We start from the raw sequence: 23,043 nt of genomic DNA on the forward strand, positions 1-23,043 counted from the left end.
CATGTTATTTGTCTTTTGGAATCTGATTAATAAATCACAACAGATAAGAAGGAGATTCTGTTGGTTAATTTTTTTGAATTAATTCTTATGCTACCTGAAAAATAATTAGTAATTATGATACATGTAATTTTTCTCTAGTTTTATGAGTTTGATTTTATTTTCAAAAAATGGTTAAAAATAGTAGGGATTTTTATGGTGGTTATTTTGGTGTCATTTACATTCTTATATATTAAGTTGTAAACTAAATATCTGGTTGATTATGATTAGGAGAAAGAATTTTCCTTTCTTGTATTAGAATGGGAAAAGGTCCTGGCTCAGGTACTTCCCAAACAAACAAGCAAACAAGCAAACAAACAACCAAACAAAATTTCAACAAATGGTACTGCAATAAGGGAATACTTACATGGAAAAAGAACGAAATGTGACCTCTGTATGGCAGAGGTCATACAGCATACAAAAACCAAAAATAAGCAAAGGTGTTAAGGAATTTTACTAAATAGACAAATGAACAAACAAAAAACCATGAAGCCAAAAGAAATATCCAACTGTTATCAATGGATTAAAATGGGAGAATTATATTTTACAATAACAAAAGTTGTTGCCATATACAGGCCTTTATCTTAATATATAGTATTTTTTCTAGAAAAAAGTAAAGTTACAGGATTTTTCACTGAAATGTAGCATAGAATCATATATTTACCTAGTGAAAGAAAAGAATGTTCTTCTCTTTTTGCCTTCCATTAGAAACTACCATCATATATAGCAGATTGGACTGAAATAATAGTAAAGGGAAAATATTGGCTATGGATGACGATAATTTGCAAATAAAAGAGAATGTTGCTATTAATAAAAATATAAATGGACAAGTATGGCCTTTTCTTAACACCACCAGGTAATAGTTTAAATATCTGTTTCACTCTGCTGCTATGTGACTCTTAATGCATATTTCTTCCACCAACTGCCATTCCCAAGGATCACTTAAACAATCTATGACTTCTCCACTTTCTCACAGCCCTGTCCAGCTCTGCGGTTTGGCAAAATAAGTTTTTCCCCAGTGACATCAACCTGGTAGAGCTACTAGATTTGGGAGCAGAACCAAAATGTCAACTGAGATCTCAACTTGAATCAATGAGAACCCCAAATTTCCCCAACAGGTAGCCATTTGTCAAATCAATGTTCTTTCAATCAGGCTACTTTTTTGCAATACTGGGCTGCAAAATTTTAAGTAGTTAACATAGGATGAATGGTGGGTGAAGTAATTTTCAAGACCTTGACTTTTGTCTTTCTTTTTTAAGAGCATGATCATGGATTTGCTGAAAGGTCACTGGAAAATCTTTTCCAGAAGAGTAATCAAAAGATATCTAAAAAATAAAGACTAATGCTTATCTGGAATGAAAAACTGAATAACAGAGATATGAATACTCTCCACAAAGAATGACACCTTAAATGAAAACACTTGACAGTGGGAAGACAAAAGGGGAAAATCAGGCAATGGTTCTTGCATGAATCTAATTGTTAACATAAAAATTAATATTCACTTTAACATTGTTATCTCCTTTTTAAAGGCTCTATATTTTATAAATAGCATTTATATATCACAAGGTTCAGTTTATATTATATTCTGTATACTGCACTCTTTTTGGGAAAAATAATAATTGTACTGCTCGAAGCAGCATTTGGATTTTTTTACTTATTTAAATATCTAAAACTAGGACTCATTTTTTTTCAAAATATTTTTGTTTTCCAAGAACTTTCACACAAACTGGAGAGTTATACTAAAACCACTAACTTTTAAGGATAATTTGGTTAAAGAAAATACTACATTTTATGAGTTAATATATAACTCCTGGGTTTTTAAAACAGAATTGGTATTCTTGCTAAATTCATTTTATATACCATCACGTATACATTAGTTTGCTCTAGAAAAAAAAATCAGAATTATTTTTGTTTTTTTATATTAATAATAAAAATTCTTGTTATTTTTCGACTTGCCAGCTGCAAGTGAACTCAATAAAGAGGTTCTACATAACACACACATTTTGATAAGAAAACTTAAATATCTATGTGTAGTAGCTATCGAAGGGACACCCAGAAGCTATTGCTGTCGTTCTGAATAGATCCATCTGACTTATCACTTGAAAATAAGGTAGTTCCCTAGGATCAAACACAGACAGATGTTTAAGACTTATGGTACATATTAGAGTTCAAAATGTGGTCTTAAAAGAGCCAAACTATTTAAAATGCAAAATTTTCTTTTTAAAATTCTCCTACGGAAACGTGGCTTTTACTGAAGTTTTGTCTACACTGGTAATCATTCTCTATGAGATTTGCCAACGTTTACTGTCTATCCCCACTGGAAAGAAAGAAAATGGATGTTTTCCATCTGCTGCAAAATAGAGTCAAAACAAATGTATTTAAATTAGAAACATTTGTGGCTAAAAGAGCTGTTCTCTATGAAAACATCTGGTTGCACTTTTAAGTCATTGCCAAATAAACGCATGCTGGAAAAACTATTTTGTGCCACACATGGTCACCCATGTAGATGTAGCCTAAACCTGTTTTTGTTTGAGGTCAGCACTTTATTTTACGAGGAAAGGTACAGATTTGTGTGTAGTGTTTGTTTGCTTGTTTGTTTGTTTTAACAGTGCTGCTGGAATAGCATGGAAGTTTGAACACATCTGCTTTCCTCCGGACAGAGAATGCAACCTGACAGGCACTCTTTTTGATAGATGTCAGGTAGACAATGCAAAGCTTGAAGTAATGATGGTTGTGGGACAGATCAAATAGCTACTTGTGAACAAAGACTGCCTGTGGTTTCTGGATCCAGCCGGTTCTGGTTGTAATTTTTATTATTTACACAGACCAGGAGAGATAATTAAATGAAAAGATGTGAAAGATAGAATTTCTGAGTATGTAGTGGACCAAGTTTATTTGCTAGGGTAAGGAACCCCCAAATATAAGTGGCTTAACACGATAGAAACTCATTTTCCCCCTCAAGTCTAATCAGATATTTTGGGTTGGTGGGCACTTTTCCATATTGTCGTTCAGGATCCCGGTCTACAGAGAAAGTTTGAATGATCACGCTGCAGACTTGTATGTCCCAGCCCTGGAAGTGTGTAGATTCCTCCCACATCCCATTGGCTACACTGCATGCAGCAAGGTCTCAGAGATACCTGTTAGCTGTTTTGGTAAATGCAAAGCTGTCTCTGCGTACCCAGGAGAGAGGATAAATAGAAAATTCTTGGAATAGTAAGCACAATATTTTAAGCACAATATATATAATAACATGGAAATTTCAGATGGAGCCATAGCAAACCATTTTATAATAAATGTGACTGGCCTTTGCCTCACCTCTTCACAAAGGATATCAATTACTTATAAAGTATCCTTCTGAAATTGTGTCCCATAGGCACTCAAGAACAAACCTGCTAGTGCCACTTCACCTTTTGTCTGCCAGGTACCACTATTTCTAGACATCATATACCACCTTCTTTTCCACCTATCACCAGCTCCTAATAGATAATCTCCTGTTAAGTATTATTGTATCCAAAACACACTATGCACACTTGAAGGCAAGATAGTATAGCTCTTTGGGGTGTCAAATCTGTATAATGTTCTGTTGCAAAATAGAGAGAAGGCTATAAGAATTATATCCAGGCCTTACTAATGGCATTCCCCCTTATCTCTCAGAGACTCTCATAAGACACTTCCTTCACCTTCTGCCTACAGCCAGTCCCCCTCTATATAAGGTTTAGGTACTGGTCTTAGGCCATTATAAATATCTATACACGTCTCAACCGAGTCTATGTATACATTTTCATATTAAATCTTCAAATCTAAGAGGAAGGTCTGAACTATTTGAGCTATTATTACCTCTTAATTCTCAGATGAGGAAAAGCAACCTCTGAGAAGTTAAGATTGTCCAATCTAGCAAGACCCAGGTCATCTCTCTTTGCATGGTACTATATTGCTCCATTTAAGATTCAGACAAGGCTCTCTACATTCTTTCCATTTTTTATTATATGTGCCTCATCTTAATATATTTCTTAATTCTCCCATTCCCCCTTAAATTTTCTTTCTGTCCTTTTCACTGAGAATTGTGGCATTAACTTAAAACAATCACAGAATAATGCTCTATTAAAATTCGCTGAACCCAATGGTCAAGTTCCTGTACTATTAATGAATGAGACATTCTATATATAAGAATAGATGGATGGGGATTGTGTGTGCCAGTCAAAAGGGACAAGCTACTACTTAAGTTGATCCAGTGGTTGCCATGGAGAAAAGCACAGTATGTGTTCCCAAATATTATGATATCCCAAAGGGACAATAGAAATTTGGATTCTTATGTGTACCTTCCAGATTTTTAGTTTTGGCGTTTTACTCACTGCTAAATAAAAACAAACGAAATGGATTTCTAATGGGCAATGCCATTTAACCCCTTAATTATTTTTATGGATGGAAAATACAAGATTTTACATTCTCTATGGTTGGTTGTGCTCTAGATTTAATTCCAGTGGTTCACTCACTTATTCACTCATTCATTCATGCAATTTATGCATTCCTTGATTATTTTATCACTCACTGAATTCCATCCTGTGTGCAAGGTATTGTACAAATGTTGAGAATACAAAGTAAATGATTCCTGACTTCAAGGTGCATTTTGATACAAGAAAGAGAAACAGAAAGACAATCACAGTTTTTTGATTAGTGTAACAATAATCGAAGGAATAATGAACTATCTGGGGTTGGTATTAATGATAACTGGGAGCTCACCAGGGCAAAAAGATACAGAAAGCACAGCATATTCAAAGTCTATGTGGTTTAGACCAGCACAGTACAGTTGAGAAAACTTCACTAGTTCCATATGCTATGAGTAGAAGATGCTATTGGTAGTAGAGGAAACCAAAAGCTATAGATTTGTGAGAATAAACAAAACCTGATAGAGCACTGCTCTGGTTTGAAAGAATTATGCACCCCAGGAAAGCCATGTTTTAATCCTGATCCAATCTTGTTGGAGCAACCATTTCTTTTACTCCCTATTCAGTACTAAATGTTGGAAACTTGATTAGATGTGACTCACCCAATTGTGGGTATTAACCTTGGATTAGAGGGAGATGTGACTCCACCCATTCCAGGTTGGTCTTGATTAGTTTACTGGAATCTTTTGAAAAATGAAACATTTTGGAGAGAGTATTGAGAGCATCAGAGCTACGAGAACCATAGCACCTACACAGCCAGAGACCTTGGAGATGAAGAAGGAAAATGCCCCCGGGGTAGTTTCATGAAACAAGAATCCTAAAGAGAAAGCTGGCAGACAATGTCAAGTTCACCATGTGCCTTTTCAGTTGAGAAAGAAACCCTGAACATCATCGGTCTTTGTTGAACGAAGGTAATTTCTTGGTGCCTTAATTTGGACATTTTTATAGACTTGCTTTAATTGGACATTTTTCTCAGCCTTACAATTGGGAACTAGCAATTTATTAAATTCCCCTTTTAAAAGCCATTCTGTTTCTGGTATATTACATTCTGGCAGCTAGCAAACTAGAGCAAGCATTTATATTGCAAAATATGAAATGTATAATTGTCATATCTATATTGATTAGCACATTATTTTATATGTGTGTATTTGGCTATTCATCTCAAATGCATATTGGAATTCACAGACTCCATAATAATCATCCTTCTATACAGTGACAACCATCAAAGCATTACTAATATATGCACATACTTACTTAATACTTGTTGAATGGAGATATTTGTGAATAAATTAGGTGGCTGCATACCTAAGAATATCTGTGCTCAAATTAATATATAAATCTACTCTACTTTGAAATCAGGATATTTACGCAACTCAAATAAAAATTCAATGTATGTTCCAAAGATAATGCCAACAATTAGTCCCAAAATTGCATATATTCTTACGGTCACTCTAACCTGATTAAAAATGCCTCATTTGATCATGCTTTTGATAGTATAGAAGACACCCAATATATAACAATTTTTTAAAAGCAGATTGAGGGGTGTACGGGTGGTTCAGTGGTAGAATGCTGCCTTCCATGTGGGAGACCCAGGTTCGATTCCCGGATCATGCACCACCCCACCCCCCACAAAAAAAGCAGATTGATATTCCCAGTAAGAGGACTCTATTATTTATTCTACAAAATGGTATTTTTCTGAGAAATCAAGAAAATATCTACATATAAAAAAAGCCATAGGGGATAAGGAAAACTCTTGGTAAAGGTCTAAGAAGAAGGTGAAAGGAACATACTATGCCAGGTACTCACACAAACGTGTCAGCCATTTAAAACACAAAGTAAGGATGGGTTGAAGGGGAAGCTGAATGATATATCAAAAATATGGATTGCAAGACTGAGTCACAGTCAAGAAGCATTTTTCATGTGGGAATCATATAATTCACATAGCAAATATAAATTTTAATTTACAAAAAGAAGAGCACTTGTGTTTCTTGGAGTTTGCTTGGAGGCTATTTACTCTATATCTGTTTCTTCTCTGATAGAGGCAAAAGAAGGTTAAGGAAATAACTGCACCAACTGCTACTTTGGATTTGAATCTGAAGTAATGAGGATTAAGTAACATTAATATTACTTGGGGGGAAAGGGACCATGTCATTATAATGTATGTGATGGTCAAGGCAGAAAATACTGAGTATGATTAAACCTGTGTCTCTTATACACTAGAAGCATGAATCTTCCAAAGTTCATGGAAAAGCCTTCACAGCTTAAAATGATCATAACTGAGGAGGAGAGGGAACATTTCAAAACTATTGTTCTGAAGATTAGACCATTTTAAGGAGGAAAAGGGCAAAGTGGCCAAAAGGACTTGGCTTATAGAGTACCCTCTATACTGATGATGATACAAATAAAATCATGACCCAATACTTTTCTGCTAATATCTGCTGTAATTAATGAATACACACTATGTGACAGACACCATACTCAACACAACTTAGGACATGGATACTATTATTACAAAGAAGAAAAATGAGGCTTAGACAGTGAGATTTAGACAAAGTTAGCATTTCCCAATATAATATAATAGATACTGTGGGACACATTATAGGCTTTGTGGCTATGTAGCTGGAATCCAGGATTCAAACCTAAGTCTCTCTGAATCTGGATATTAATAGCTATTTTGTTCTCAAATGTAGAAGGACATCAACAAAAATTACTAGAGTACAAAGTATCAATGCTATTTTACCCTGATATAATGCAAGTATAACTCACACTTCACAACAGTTGAACTCTATTTTGAACCACACAACCCTCACTTTCAGGTGTGGAGTCTAGTTCAGGACAATGCATTTCAGAGATGTATAGATATGCCTTTGAAGAATAACTGTATTTGCGAGAATAGTTGAGAGTCTATCACCCATAAAATAATCAGGTTTGGTGATATTCAACCTAGAAAATAGAACATTTGAATTATTAGGAATAACTATGAGGTACCTTTTAAAATTCATGAAACAATAAGGATAATTGGGATGAGGCTTATTTACTGTAACTCCAGAAATATGCAAAAGAGAATCCTGGAGGTGACTACCACAGTTCTGTCCAGCTCCATACAGTACCTTATTGTCTCATATACATCTGCTAGACTCGTCTTCTATTCATATGAAACCAAATTCATCAAGACTGTGTTCATGCATTCAGTTCATATATTTAATTGGCTTAATGAGTTCTTGTGTTACCACCATCTCAGGCAGTTGAGGGACTAGGATTATTAACATTGACTCTTTAAAATTGCCTATTTCAAACCCACCAAAATCTTTTTGAATTTTCATTTTGTGACAGATTACTTGGGTGGAACTTATTTATTGGTTTATAACTTTAAAAAGTTCAAGCCCTTAATATTTCTCCAAAGCTACATTAATAAAGAAACTTTCAAAAGAACAGTTCAGAAAAGCAAAAAGAATAAACATTTTTACTTTTTCTTTGATTTTCCTCTTTCTTCCCACTTGGTTAATATAAACACTCTCTTCAGGAAATAAAGAGGAAGATTGTCTTTCAACTATATACCTTTTCTATCAAAGGTAACTCAGCAGCAATTAATTTTTTAATTAAGACTCTGAAGGGGTTTTGGATATTTCAGAATTAAAGCCATTATAAACCCATTGATCCACCCAATGACAAGCAAAATCCTGAATGACCTTACAGTCCTACCAAAATGAATTATGAGATATGATATAAATATAACAAAGTGGGGAGAGAAGATGCTACTTATTAAATTTATAACCAAATCTGTTGGTTTGATGTCTGATATGAGGGAATTCATATATCAATAGCTTTGTTCCCCTTCTGAAGATTAAATACTAATTCGGAATCTTGTTGTTAACTCCTATTTCCTCCACAAGTTACTTAAGCCTTTGGATCAAAAGAGCTTAGGTTACTCATGAAAGAGCTGTATTTTTTTCAGACATGCAACCAGTGACTCACAGGATGAGTAACGGAGCCAGCCCTCTTCTCTCCTCCCTCCATTCCTCTGGCTCTTCCCTGTTGTGCCAGAACACAAATTGGCTGTTTTCAGCATGCCCTTCTGTTGCTTATCTTAGTTCTGACTTTCAAAGACACTCAAAAAACTTATAATTATATCGTAATTGAGCTATAATCTAGAAGGAGTTAACAGATAATCAAAGAGAAAAAAAATCTTGTTCTGTTGACCTAATGTTTGACTTGGTAATCTCATTTACTTATAAACATTTCCTTTTTCATATGTTAAATATAAATGTTAATATTCACTCAACTTGGTTAAAATATCCAAATATTTCAGAATATGTATATATATATTACATGTACATATGTGTGTATGGGTATATTGTGTGCATGCACATATAGAGAGAATTGGGTGCCCATGCAATCTTACCCTAATATATATATTATATCATGGACTCAACCATGGTATCTATATTTTGAAGCATTCTCAAATCCATTTCAATAACATAAATCAAATCCATGTGCCATTCTTTAAATCAGATTTTATAGAGCCCTGGATTAGGAAGAATGCAATACGAAAATCTTTTCATAGTTTGTTCCTTGTAATTCCCAAATAATCATTGAACCTGGCATTCTTCCAGTTATTGGAAATGCCTCTTTGAAGAAAAGAAAGAAAAACTCTCCTTATGTAGTTTATATTGTAATGAGTAGAAAGAGACACCAGGCATAATAATTTTAAAAATTGCATAGTATGTCAAAGGATGATATGTGCAATAAAAACAAATATGGCAGGGAAAAGTGGATGGGGATAATGAGGTGTTGCTATTTAAGTTGGATGGTCTAGGTAAAACGTCAATGAATAAGTAATATTTGGGCAAAAAAAAATTGAAGGAGATAATAAATTAATGTGAATATCCAGGGGAATAATGTTCCAGGAAGAGGGAATGATCAATTTAGAGCTCTTGTAGTAGCAGTACGTCGGGCAGTCTTTTTATTATTATTATTTTTTTAATTTTAGTAGCATATTAACAATCTTAAATTTCTCCTTTTAACCACATTCAATACATAATTCAGTGTGTTTGTAGCTTTCACAATGTGTGCTACCATTACGACTACCCAATACAAAACATTTCCATCATTTTAAATAGGAACCTAGTGTATTATAAGCCTTAATTTCCCATTCCCTATCCCTACCCTGTTCCCTGGTAATCTATATTCTAGATTCTGAGTCTATGTTTTTGCTTATTCTAATTGTTCAAGTCAGTGAGATCATTCAGTGTTTTTGTCCTTTTCTGGCTGGCTAATTTCACTCAACATGATGCCTTTTCAAAGGTCATCCATGTTGTAACATGTATCATAATTTTATTCCTTTTTTGTGGCCTAATGATATTTCATTCAATGTATATACCACCTTTTATGTATCCACTCATCAGTTGATGGAAACTTGGGTTGCTTCATCCTTCTGGCTACTGTAAATAGTGCCACTGTGAACATTATTGTGCAAATACTTGTTCTATTCCCTGCTTTCAGCTCTTTTGGGTAATGTACCTAGAAGTGGGATGCTGAGTCATATGATAATTCTATAATTAACTTTCTGAGGGGCTACCAAACTGTTTTTCACTGCAGCTGAACCATTTTGCAGTTCCATAATATCATGGCAGACACAGGGTCTATTTTCATTCCATTCATTCAAAGATCAAACTGTTAGTAAGCCTATCATCGTCTTGATCACTGGACATACAACCTAACTATAGGCTAAGCAATAGAAAAGACTCATGAAAAGAAATCATTACACCCCATATTACAATTGGCATAATAGAGGGTGTACAGAAAATACTGGAATAAGAGTAGAGAGTTGACTAATTCTCCCAGGGATGTTATGAATGACTCCATGGAAGAAGTGATGTTTGCAATAGTTCCTGAAGAATAACTAAGAGTTCCAAAGAAGGAAAAGAGAAAGAGGTAGTTCTGGGCATAGAAGTATATCTGTATGGGAAAAGAGATATTGAAGAGAATATTGAAAAACTAGATTTTATTGGGTGGCTGATATATGAGGAGGAAAGGGGAAATTTCAAAATGTGATATACTGCATGCTAAGTAGTGTGCACTTCCCTCTGTAGGGAGAAATTTTAGCAAGAAAATGACTTCATCAGGTTTGTAAATAAGAACTATTTGATGGTGGGTGTGGAGGATGGATTGCATCATGCAGTCAACTATCCAGGGTTGCCAACTGTTCATAAGAGACCCCTGTAGTTACAGGTATAAAGATGCTTTGATTCTTCAGGGAAGGCTTTCTAACATTACATAGGAATCTCACTGTTCATGTTGATGTAAAACAGAATGTAGAATAGGATAGGTTGTTTCCGAAAATATTCAAATCGCAATCCCATGGGTTGTACAATATGAGATTCTACAAAATTCCATTCTAGACTGAGTTATTTAATGAGGTATCCTAAAGTAACTTTAAAAGCAATATAAAATATTTGTTGAGTGCTTCTCAAATATCCTGTTCTGTGCTATTTCCTTTTATGCATTACCTCATATATTCTTCACAACAACTCTGAGGTAGTCACTATTACTTTCCACATATTATAAATGAAGAAAACGATACATAAGGAAGTTAACATCCATGCAAGAAAACCCCCCAGCTTTTATTGGAATTACGTTTGGTTTCAAGCAACTTTGACTGCAAGTGCTATACTATACTACTTCCTTGAGGATTTGGCATATATTACTATCTATGATATTTTGCTGTAAAGGCACCGCAGATATCTGAAATGTCTTTCTCCTACAGATTTTGACCTTATTCTGGTTTATGTACAGAGATCTGTTTTAGTGACTGAAGGTTTCTCATGACAAAAACTGTGAAGAGTAAGAGATTTTACCTTGCATGCAAGCTGAGGTAAGCTTTTCACAGTTTATTGGATGCTGGTAGAAGACATGAGTATCTTGGGTCAGAGAGAAAGGACATTATTACTCTTTGGAACTGCAGAAATCAGAGTGTCAGCATTCACACTGGTTTCTTAAGTCCCACATCCCACGGAGTGAGGCAGAGGACCTGGTGACACAGGTGCATGCAGTTTACTGAGTTAGAGGAGAGGAACTTTGTGCCTGGGGAATCCAAATCACTTTTAAGGGGCAGTAATTTTGCCTAATCTTTGCCTTTAGGGGAGACATTATCTTTATATACTGAACATTAATCAATTCAGCCCCCTTTACCTGAGGGATACACTATTTCTGTCTTTCAAGTTCTCACAATACAAAATCTTGGAAGAGACAGCCCAGAACAAAGGAAGTCACGTCCTAAGTTTGCAAGACCTACAGGAGGGAAGGAGACCTATGGAAAATCATCTCAGCATTTCACTCAAAGTGCACCTGGGCTAGGGATATGTTGGGAAGCCTAATCAACTACCAATGCCACCGCATATACCTGAAATCCAGTGGAAACCATGAAATGCAAACAATTCCTAGAACTGACTTGAGAATTTTATTCTTCTGTCTGGCTCTGGCTTGCAGATTTCATGAAATATTTAATAAATGTGTCTCATAGAAGTGATTTTTATCAAATCTTATATAATTATTATCCTTGATAGATTCAGATGGCATAGTTAAAGGGTGGTGCGCTTCAAAGAATTTCTCTATAAACCCTTCACTTATCTTAGTGGTTTAGACTGCTGGCAATATAATTTAATCTTTAAAGCACTATTACTATTAAATAATTTAACTTTTAAAGCACTGCGATGGTTGGATAATGTTCAGAGTCATCTTAATTCTCTTAGGAATTGAAGTGAAAATGATTTTTTGTTTGCTTGCTTGCTTGTTTTTTTTTTTTTTTTTTAACCACTAACACAACTTCATTAATCAAAGCCAATTGACCTAGGAATTATTTCAGTTTTTAAAGCCTATAAGTTTAGATGGATTTCCAGAAAGGCTACTTATTTTACAACTGAAGATCATGCAATTTCTTTTCTTTTTAATTTATTTAAAACTGATCATGCAATTTTGGATAAAATATGACATACAACATGCATTTTAAACCATAAAAGCATCAAAGTTAGAAGTAACAACAAGTCATTTGTGTTCAGGATTCCAAAGAATTGTAAATGGAGTTATAGAGAAATAGCTGTTTGTGGGAATGTTGACACTGCCACCATTTGAGAAATTCTAGATATGCAGCCAGAGGAACTTAGTGAAGATGGCTCATTAACATAAATGAAGAAAGTGGTTATGAAAAAAAGGATGACGATGTCCCAGAGAAAGTGACGTCAGCAAAAATTGTCACATTAAAGAGAATTTTGAAGATATTTCACAACATTGATATTGTGAAAGATAAAATGTTGGAAGCTAATCCAGACTTAAAAAAAGAAGAGGGTAATTTACTAAAGCACAGAAAGGACCCTTGTTCCATATTGTAAGTTATACAATGAGAAGAACGCAAGCACTGCTCAAATTACTCTTAAAAGTTTTCAACAAAGAAATAAACACTTTAATTATCAATTTAATTTAAAGTGTACAATGTAAATATGATTTTGCTGTTTTTCTTAATTTCCTTATATATTTATAACCTATAATTAGAGATTTTTTTTAATGCTTTAACAAAACTGTTTAAAGTACTGTCACAATTTTGATTTTTGCCATGATTAGGATTGTTTTCCGTGATTAGGACTTGCAGTCATTTTTTTGGTTCTGCACTACTGTGTACAGTAAGAACTGCCTTAACACATACATGTGATTGTTTATAATCTAAAGCTGTGATACACACCAGGAATTGTTCATAGGTGTGAAATAGCTTGGATATAATTTTGTAACAAAATTGAATGGGAAACATTTCTTGAGAAATAGCCTATCTTTCTATGTTCCCAGACAACACTCTACTTTGGGTACCTTTCACATAGAATTTTGTAAAAACTTCGCCTTTCTCCCCTCATTCAGCTTCTCATTGCTGATCATCCTTTCATGTGAATTGTTCTAAAATGAATTTGTGGTCACTCCCTTACTTAAAAGTAAATAATAGGAAACAGAACTGCTGTGTATTTTGTTAAACAAAAAATATTCTTTCCCTTCTACCAGTGTTCCTATTTGCCCTTTATTACATAAAAGGATAAGTTAATGAATGAATGAGTAAAGATTTAAACTGGCGAAATATTTCATATAAATTAAGGTAGCATCTCCAAAGTGTGATTCTCACATATGAATAAATGGAGAAAATTATCTACTGTAGTGAGGAAAGATAGAAAGACATATTAGAACTTCTATTTACACTTACTTTTATCTGAAATAGAAGAAGAAAATTAAGCTTTAATATGCTACTTCACAGTGCCTTTCTAACTGGATCCTCATGTCAAGTGGCTCTGTGCCACGCTGAGGTCAGAGTTGAAGTTCTAATGTACATAGACAGACGTTCTCCACATTTGCTCACTTTCAGAACGCTGCAACCATTTGCACCACATGTAAATGCAGTTGAAGTGGATTTATGTATTATATCATCTTGCTTAAACTACATCGCTCTTCATTAAATAAAAAAGAAATTTAACTTCAAGAAGGGAAGAACAATAGGACATAGGAGTGTTATGATGAATAAGAAAAAGGCAATGAGCATGCTTAACACTTGCATTAGGAAGTAAAGACTAGTTCTACAAAGAAGCCAGTCAAAAAACATTGAAAATGATCTAAATAATAGTTGCATGTGGATTTTCATGTTCGATTATTAATGATGAATCTCAACTTAAATGTATATTTTCCTTGAAGATAGTAGGTCCTGGTAGCTTGAAGACATCACAGTTTAGCAAAATGTTTAAAACTTAGCAGCTAAACCGGGAAGTTAAAATTATGCTGTATTTTTAGCAATGTTAGGGGTACATTCTGAACCTGTCAAAATTTTGCCAATTTAGAAACAAATGAACAAGAGCAAAATGCATAAGTCTATATTTGCTTGAAGTAATTATTGTTCTACATACATTGGAAAAATAGCTTAAAGAACCCATGTGAAATAGCAAGCAAACTAGAATGCATTCTGTTATCAAATATTTTGGGAAGATGTTAAGAAAATGTTAAAGATTTAAAGGAATGTGATTAGAACTAATTATTAGTTCTAATAATTAGTGGGAGCAGTTTATTCTATAGTTGGATAAAAGTGCACACACTTCTAACATGTCTAGGTTTATGATATTTGCTAAATTTTATTTCAGAAATGCAAAATTTGAGGATTTTTTTTTTTTGCATGGTAAAAGGAAAACTGCACTGCAGAAAAATTCTCCTATCATAAAATGACTACTCTAAGAAAATATATGGGGTAAAAGAAACCTAAGGGTGACCACTGATGGAATGGCTGTTTTGACCAGAATTAAAACAAATGAACTTTTAAGAATTAGTTTACAGAAATTCAATCACCTACATTATTCATAGGCAATGTATTACAGGAAAAGTCTAGCAGCTAAAGCTGTTAAGTGCAAATTAGTCATCAAAGTGGGATGAGGAAACAGATCTTTAAGAAATGTATTATTTAGTAAAGAGATAGCAAATATTGAATTTTTTTTTTTACTAATAGAATGGTGCTACCAAAGTCCTGGGACTTTGCTGCACTAAAGTGCCCTTTTTACAAAGCCACCTCCTCCTTGAAGTTTTCTCTATTTTCCCTGTTTGAAAGCAATTCTTCCCTCTCCTAAAATTTCATGTCATTATTCTGAAATATGCATTCTACTCTGATGTGCTCTAGGTATTTTTAATCTATCTATCATCTTTGTTTGTTTACAAACTGCTAGAGTGGTTCTTTCTCACCTCTGGAAGTCCTTCCAGCAACAGACTGGTGAGCACTGCCTATGGCACTCAGAAATGTGTTGACTTAATCATTTTAGGATTTGCAAATATATATGGAGTCACATTAAAAATAATCCTTTATCCTACTTACAGAACACATTCTACTAGATAAATAAGGATTAAAGAGAGCAAATAATTGACGCGACCCGTGGTACAGACGAACCTGGACCTGAGGGAGGGAGCGAGAATGGATGGGACAAGAGACACAGAGAATGGAGACAAGACAGGATTCTGATCAAGTCTCGTTTATTGAGGGCGAATCCAGGGTGTTTATACAGCAAGAAAGGGGAGGTGACTTCTATCGGGCGTTAGCAGAGGTTGGGCATTACCCTGCAGTTAAGCAACCAATCAGCAGAGACTAAATTGGGAAAGGCAGATTAGCCGAGGCTGGTCAGCTGATTTTGGGGAAGGGCAGAGCAGAAGTGAGGAAACAGAAACTTAACTTGAGTTGGTACCTAAGATGGCGTCAGACCACAGGATGGCTGGCACACTGCCGGTGCCATAAGCAGTTTCCCACAAATCATCAGAACTACTTGTCAAAAATTCTCCATATTATACACCACATCGACTCAAATATTTATAATTAGAATTGATGTCATATAATGTTCCTGGCTTTGCTGATAATCTGCTCTCTCTCTCTCTCTCTCTCTCTATATATATATAGATATATATATCTATATATATCTATATATATATATCTACTCAGAGCCTTTCAGCTCGTTGGGTATTTCTCTCTTTCGCTCTCATTCTCACTCTCGCTGTCTTTCTGTTTGCATGTGTGTTCTTAAAGATCAAAACCTAACAGCTGAATTATTTCAAGCATGATTGTATCTTTTGTAATATTTTTTACTTTAGGGTCCTCTTCTCATAAAGTAATTTTTGCTGTATCAATTCTTTATTATGCAGTAAGAAATCATATAAAGTATTCTATATTAATTTCTGACTTTTAACATTGGACTATTTTCTCTGGATATTATTTTTATTCCATTTTAGTTAAAGTACATACCTTGAAAGTAAATTTCAAGATATGCTTATTTTTGCTTTTCACGCTAGAGGTGGAGCGTAATGCAATTTACATCACAACTAAACCAAAAACAGAGCCTCCTTGCTTTCTAATAAAAGAAAAGTGATGACAATAATAAAGTAAATTAAAGCAGGAAGGATTTCCCTGAGTTTTACGATTAGCATTTTAACTATAATACAACAAACTCTTCTTGAGCAAGTGGCCTATGATAGTATACAAAATGATTTGATTTACATGATCAACTAAAGGAGGAAATTAGTCAAACTGAAATAATCATCTATGTGGTAACAGTTAAATATACTTGTTGAACAAAGGAATGATCTAAAGATGTTCATGAACTAAAGCTGGAATCTCAACTACTTCTTTCCTCAAGTCTATGTTCTGCACAGAACAAAACAATACTGAAGTGTGATTTAAAGAAAAAAACAAACTTTGTCTCAGTTTTAGATGAAATTTTCCCCTATTACAATCTTAGCGATGGATCTAAACTACACACAGAATGATTATTTATAAAGTTGCTCATTTTCATATTTTTTCTTTATATTATTTAAGAACTGTGTCTTTGGAATCTCTTCCAGTGTTTTCCCACATTGCAGCAGACATTCAGATGTTAATTAATCCAGTGAATTTGCCTGAAAACATGCTCCCAGGAACACAATTAAGTCGAGTTTATGATAAAGATGTGGCTGGAAAAGCAGATGTCTATCGCTTTCTGAATAAAACAAAGGATTTTATCATTGATGCAAGTAAGTGGATTTTAGCATTTATATTTTTATTTCCTTTGTACCTAATTCTATGTAAGGTTTAGACTTTAAACTTGTTTAGTATATTGGATTTCTTTGTCAGTACCAGCTGCAGATACTTACATAAATTAAACACAACTTCTAAAGAAGCTTCCTAGTCCTACCCTAACCCATATTTGTGATGTCCTAACAACACACATAATTTATTTAATAGGTATGGGGTTTACCTCATTCTTCTCAGAGAGGGGGAAAAAAAATCTTTTGAGTAATAGAATAGAAGATCCACAATTTTTTGTTTTATATCATCATCAAGAACTATTTACAAAATATTCTAGCCAGTGGATTGAAATTTTCCTCAAAAGGAAGTGTTAATAAGTTAAGGCAGGGAAGATGTATCCTGCTTTGTGCTCCCAGCAGCATTCACTACTTGACAAAGCAGTTTGCACAGTAGGTCCTTTGTTGGTTCAACTGGAAAAAAAAATAGGAACAGCCTCTTGGTTAAAATTAACAAACAAAAACCTCTGTTTTCATTTACAATGAATAATCCAACCAGGTGCAGTTACAAAAAGTCCTCTGAAAAGGCATCAATCTATTTTTTTTTGCATTTTTTTATTAATTAAAAAAATTAACTAACACAACATTTAGAAATCATTCCATTCTACATATGCAATCAGTAATTCTTAATATCATCACATAGATGTATGATCTATTTTCTTAAAGGGGATGCTTTCTATTTAGTATGGGATTTCCAGATATATAAAATTAACTAGACGTTAATTTTAAACTGAGGACTCAGTATAGCTATTATTTACATTTCAAATTGCTGTCCGAATGTGTATGTTTTGTCTTGTATTTAGGAAATGTCAAAATATTGCCTGACATGGCTTTTAGAAATTTAAGAAAATCCTGTGAAAACCCAGGGTCATTCACTTAACTGCTTCACCTGTGACTCAGCTGCCCATGAGAGCAAGTCCAAGCCTTTCCCACAGAGGTGAATTGCAAGTCATTTCTCTCTAACCTTTATTAACTTCCTTGACTTTCCTCTCAGTAACGAGGACAGTTCTTTAAACCTCCAAATTCCAAATGATTGTGAACCCTCTGTTTCCTCTCAACTTAGGCTCGTGATACTGAAAATCCTTCCTTTATGGGAATTTCTCGTTCCCACCTCCTCTTGATTGCTTGCTATTTGGACCCAAGATGTTTTTTTCTGTTTGATATCTATTAGAAGTGATAACACAAATCTTGACCTGAATCCCCACCCTCCTTGCACTCTCCTTACCTAACCACGTGGAAATATCTGAATCTAATTATATGGAAAACTTGTATCCATCTAAACTCACTGTCTCTCATATCCCTCTCATCCTTGGCTGTTTGCCTAAGAAGAAAGTGCCTCCAAACAAATATTTATACTCTTCTCTAGTCTCGTCATCTCCATACTATTTCAAGCTTCCTCTTCCCTAACCTGACCTTGTACTTTTTCTTGCATTCTCATACCGTTCAGTTATGTGCTCTGAAATCCCCCATCATATGGTAGATAAATAAATCCCCTCACTTACTCAACCTAGTTAGTAATATTTCTCCACCTCCTGCCTTCACTGAAATTTGCTGTCCCACGAGAACAACCACAGGATGCCTCAAGCTAACGTTTCTCATTCTCCCACACATCTCATAGCTCTGCTGAGGAAGTGGGGAGTCAGCATTCTTCTCACCAAAGCTAATAGCTGACTATTACTTGGATACTCTTTGGAAACTCCCGGGCTTGTTTGGGGCTCAGAATATTTGGCTCCTTACCAATTTTACTAATCACTCCCCCTCAAACCCTGGGGACTTGCATATATAGTTCACAGCTTTTCTCCCTACCTCAAGTTCTGCCACCATCTTTTCAATATTCACATTTACTTTTCTTCAATATGCCCTTCAATAATTCCTTCAATATTCACATTCTAGCCCATCCAGCCCCCACCAAGTACTCAATTTCTTTATCTTAACTCCAATGACTTTAAAATATACAGACTCTCAAGGCCACAGCCAGGACTTCATCATCACCCAGAAGTTTCACCTCTACCCTCTTAACCTCAGACATCTTTGAGCACAGACACTTTCTTTTCAGCTTTCTTATTCAGTTATTCCTACTATACTATTTCATCAGCAATGCCAAGGCCACCGGTCATTTCATTGATTTACTTTCTCTCTATCACTTACCTCCTCTCTTTATTTCCATTTCTGGCATTATGTCCCACCTTTCAACCTCTCTTTGACAATGTCCTCAGATAACTTGCCGTGTATTTCTTCTGTAACTTCTACCCAGGAAGATTCCGACACGAGATAGATCTAACTGTTGTTATTTCATGCTATGCTTCAGCTGATGAATATTGTTGGAGAAAATCACATGAACCAATGTATAACAAATAAGTGCCTAAATTTTACTTGGTTCAATAAACTTCCTTGTGCTTCTTCACATTTTCTCTAGTCAGAATTGTCTTCCATTCCCAAACTTGACTGTTTCAAATTTTCTTTAGTATCATCTCAAATCTCTGACTCATCTACAACTTTTTTCTCTTGTCAGATGAACTCTATTTACATATCGTTGGAAAGACATAAGCAATCAGATGAAAATTTCTTTCTATTATCACATATAGACAGTTCATTTTTATTTATTTATTTTTTTTGTAATCTACCCCTTCTTTCTATTCTCCTTGCAAAGGAAGATGTATACTTTCTTTTGTTTACTTTAATCCCCTTCAACTTTGTTCTGAGTTCCATTTCATATTTCCTGCTTATCTTGCTCCCTGATAGTGTCCTTTTCCCTGTATTTTCTCCAGCTATGCTGGTTCTCTCCCACTTTAAATAGTCTTTTAAACCTCCTCCAACTTAATAAAATCCATGCTTGCCATATCCCTCCCCATTTTTTGTCTTCTTCACTTGCCAAACATCTTTAATGAGTTCTCTAAGCCACTTTTTGTACTCCTACATCTTCTATTATCTCAGTGTGGTTTCTAATGGGTCACTTTACCAAGACTTGTCATCATACATATCAATTTTCTTTACTGTAAATATGATGCCATACTCCAGTCTTCATCTCATATAATTCTCTTTACAGCATTTAGAAATAAAAACCACTCTTTACGTTTTGAAATGCTCTCTTTTTTTATTCTGAGAACACTTTGCTAGTTTTCCCCACCTTCCTTTTTCCTTTTCTTCCTCCTCCTCTTTCTTCTTTTTGTCTTGCTCTCTTCTGCTGTTTATTTTCTACATGTTTGTATTGCTCAGGGCTCATTATGTTCCCTTCTCTTCACACATTCTACCAGAACAATCTCATCTAATTCTTTGACTTCAATTATGACATATATGCTGATGAATCCCAAATATATATGCAAAGTTCACACCATAACTGAATTCCAAATTAATACATATAATTCATCAATATATTTATAGTTACCTTAAATTCAATTATTCAAATCTGGACTATCTTCTCTCAAAACCTGCTCCTACTTCTAACTTTGTAAAAGAAACACTCTCAGGGCCAGGTGGAGCCAAATTTAGGGCACATAATCTTTAGTCCACTCAAAAAATTCCTTTGTTTTGCAGGACATCACAAACGCAATCATGCATGGTAGCTTTGCTGACATCTATCCTTTAGAAAACTGTGTGGTATGCATACATTACTGACTACTTTCTTTATCCCTTCCTTCCTCTTCTGCTCAGTCACCAAATCCAATGGATTATAAATCCTTGGTATATTTCTCATCTCCACCATCACTATCAGAAGTTACTTCACTATCATCTCCCCTCTAGGTTATTGCCGCCAATCTCCTAATTTATTTTCTTGCCTCCAAACTTCCACAATTATCTTCACACTAACTCAATATTTTTATTAAAGTATGTAAATGATCATATCACCAACACACACACCTATAACTTTAATAGCTCCCGATTGCCTTCAGGGTAAAACCCAAACTCTATAAAATGACTTACAAATCTTTTAAAATACGGTTCCTTTTTCTCTTTGCACGCACAAAAGCTACCACTCTTCACTCTGTGTTCTATACATCTGTCAAAATATACTCTTTTGAAAATATATCTCAGGAAAATGAGATATATGCAAAAGCCTTGCTTTGCCTCTAGGCCTTTACATACATACATCTTGCCTTCTGCCAAGAACGTGTTTGCCTTCCCTATCGCCTTCATCTGACCAATACCTTCACATCTTTCATGTGTGAGTTCAGATATAATTTCCTCTAGAAATTAAATCAGCATCTACCTTGTTCCCAATACCAGGCAAAAATGCTCCTGATGCTTACCTGGCAGGGGAGATACCATGATCACGAAGGTGGTTTTCCCAGGGCGAGGCTTATCCATTGCACTCCGGATGTGCTGACCCCTGCGATTTCCCCAAATGTGGGAAACTTGACTGCATAATTTGTAAAAGCCAAAAAAAAAAAAATGCTCCTGATATATAACTTAAAACCATCCTTGGTTTATTAATTTTGTTTTTTTGTTTTATATTTTACCAATTGAATCTCTTGAGCACAAAAGCTATGCCTGATTTATATCCTCACCCAACTCTTCAAATCTGCATGCCTTTTCTATCAGTTATCTAGTTCTGCATAACAAACTACCAAAAAAATGCAATGGCTTAAAACAATGATGATGTTTTCTCCTCTCACAGTTCTGTGAGTTGGCTCGGTGGTTCCTCTACATTCTTACCTGGGCTCACTCAGGAGGCCACCTTCCAAAGCATGGTCCAGTCCATGTTACCCCTGAAATGTAACGGCGTCCTCGGATTTACTCAAACCCTGTGTTTGACTTCTCTGAAGTACCGAAGCCTTCTACTGCTGTTCCTGATGACTCAGAATGGACCTGCAGGCACACGGGATAGACAGACTTCTGGTTAATATTACATTATCAAAAACGCTTCCTTTGATAGCCAGGGCCTCTACCCCACAGATGAATCCAGCTATTTCTATTGAGCCTCAAGCGTTCGATACATTTTCCATACTAGTATTGGGATTCTTTCTCCATTGTATCCCTGGTACCAAAAATAAGGGGTAAAACATCATGCCTGAACTAGTAGTGTCAAGGGAGACTCACATGATCATTCAGTCAAGTTTTAGTGATCTGATTTTGCTTGACTGTTATTGTTCCGTAAAATTGAAAAAAAAACCCTCTCTGAAAAAATTTTGTGGAAATTTGTGTAACTTTCCCACCAACACACCCTCATTCGTTCCAGAGAGACTCATTTTTTGTCTTCATTAAATCCATTAGCTAAAATTAGTTCGTATATATTTTAAAAAGATGTACCTATTGATAATTATGACTTTCCAGAAGAAAGGATAATCTTCTCTCCATAATTCTGTAGCTTTTGTGACACAGGTTTTCCTACAAAGTATTGGAAATATTTCATTATTTAAAAAAAGATTTTCTTTGTTACAATTATGGCAATTTCTAAATATATCCAGTTTTAGTGTAACTAACCTTGCTAGTAATGATAACAATCTGAAAAGCATTGTTTTAAACTAGAGACTGTGTTTTAGTGCCTTTTGTCTGTACTATTTTTTTTTCTTAACTGCAAGAAACTATGATTATTTTACATTCATGTCTTAGGCTAGTCCAGCAGGAATTAATTGCAATTTGTAGGAAATATAAGGGCTTTTTTAAGGCAGCATACTTCCATTGAAAACAGGAAATTCTTAATGATAAAGTCTCAAAATTAAGTTTACTTATTTTGAGGTGTTAGGATCATATCATCACAACGGAGATTGGATGTAAATAAATATGCAACTATTTTTTCTCTGTTAATAAAAAACAGTTATTGTAATGATAATATTATTTCTGCATAGATGGATGGTCCCTATAATCTCTAGAAATTATTTTCAATGAAAATGTTTGAAATCAAAGATGGTTTACTAAAAATAGAATTCCTGAAACATATTGAAAAGTAAATAACTATTAACACATACTATAATTTGCAGATTTTAAATGTTTTCCTTTATTAGCCATTTCCAAA

The 23,043-nt window shown here is 34.7% G+C and overlaps 1 pseudogene; it reads left to right on the forward strand.

Moving 5' to 3' along the window:
- The first annotated feature begins 21,329 nt into the window (after positions 1-21,329).
- Positions 21,330-21,483, forward strand: LOC143653141 (U1 spliceosomal RNA; annotated as a pseudogene).
- The last annotated feature ends 1,560 nt before the right edge of the window (positions 21,484-23,043 follow it).

The sequence above is a fragment of the Tamandua tetradactyla genome, chromosome 1 (assembly GCF_023851605.1).
Source record: "Tamandua tetradactyla isolate mTamTet1 chromosome 1, mTamTet1.pri, whole genome shotgun sequence".
Taxonomy (NCBI): domain Eukaryota; kingdom Metazoa; phylum Chordata; class Mammalia; order Pilosa; family Myrmecophagidae; genus Tamandua; species Tamandua tetradactyla.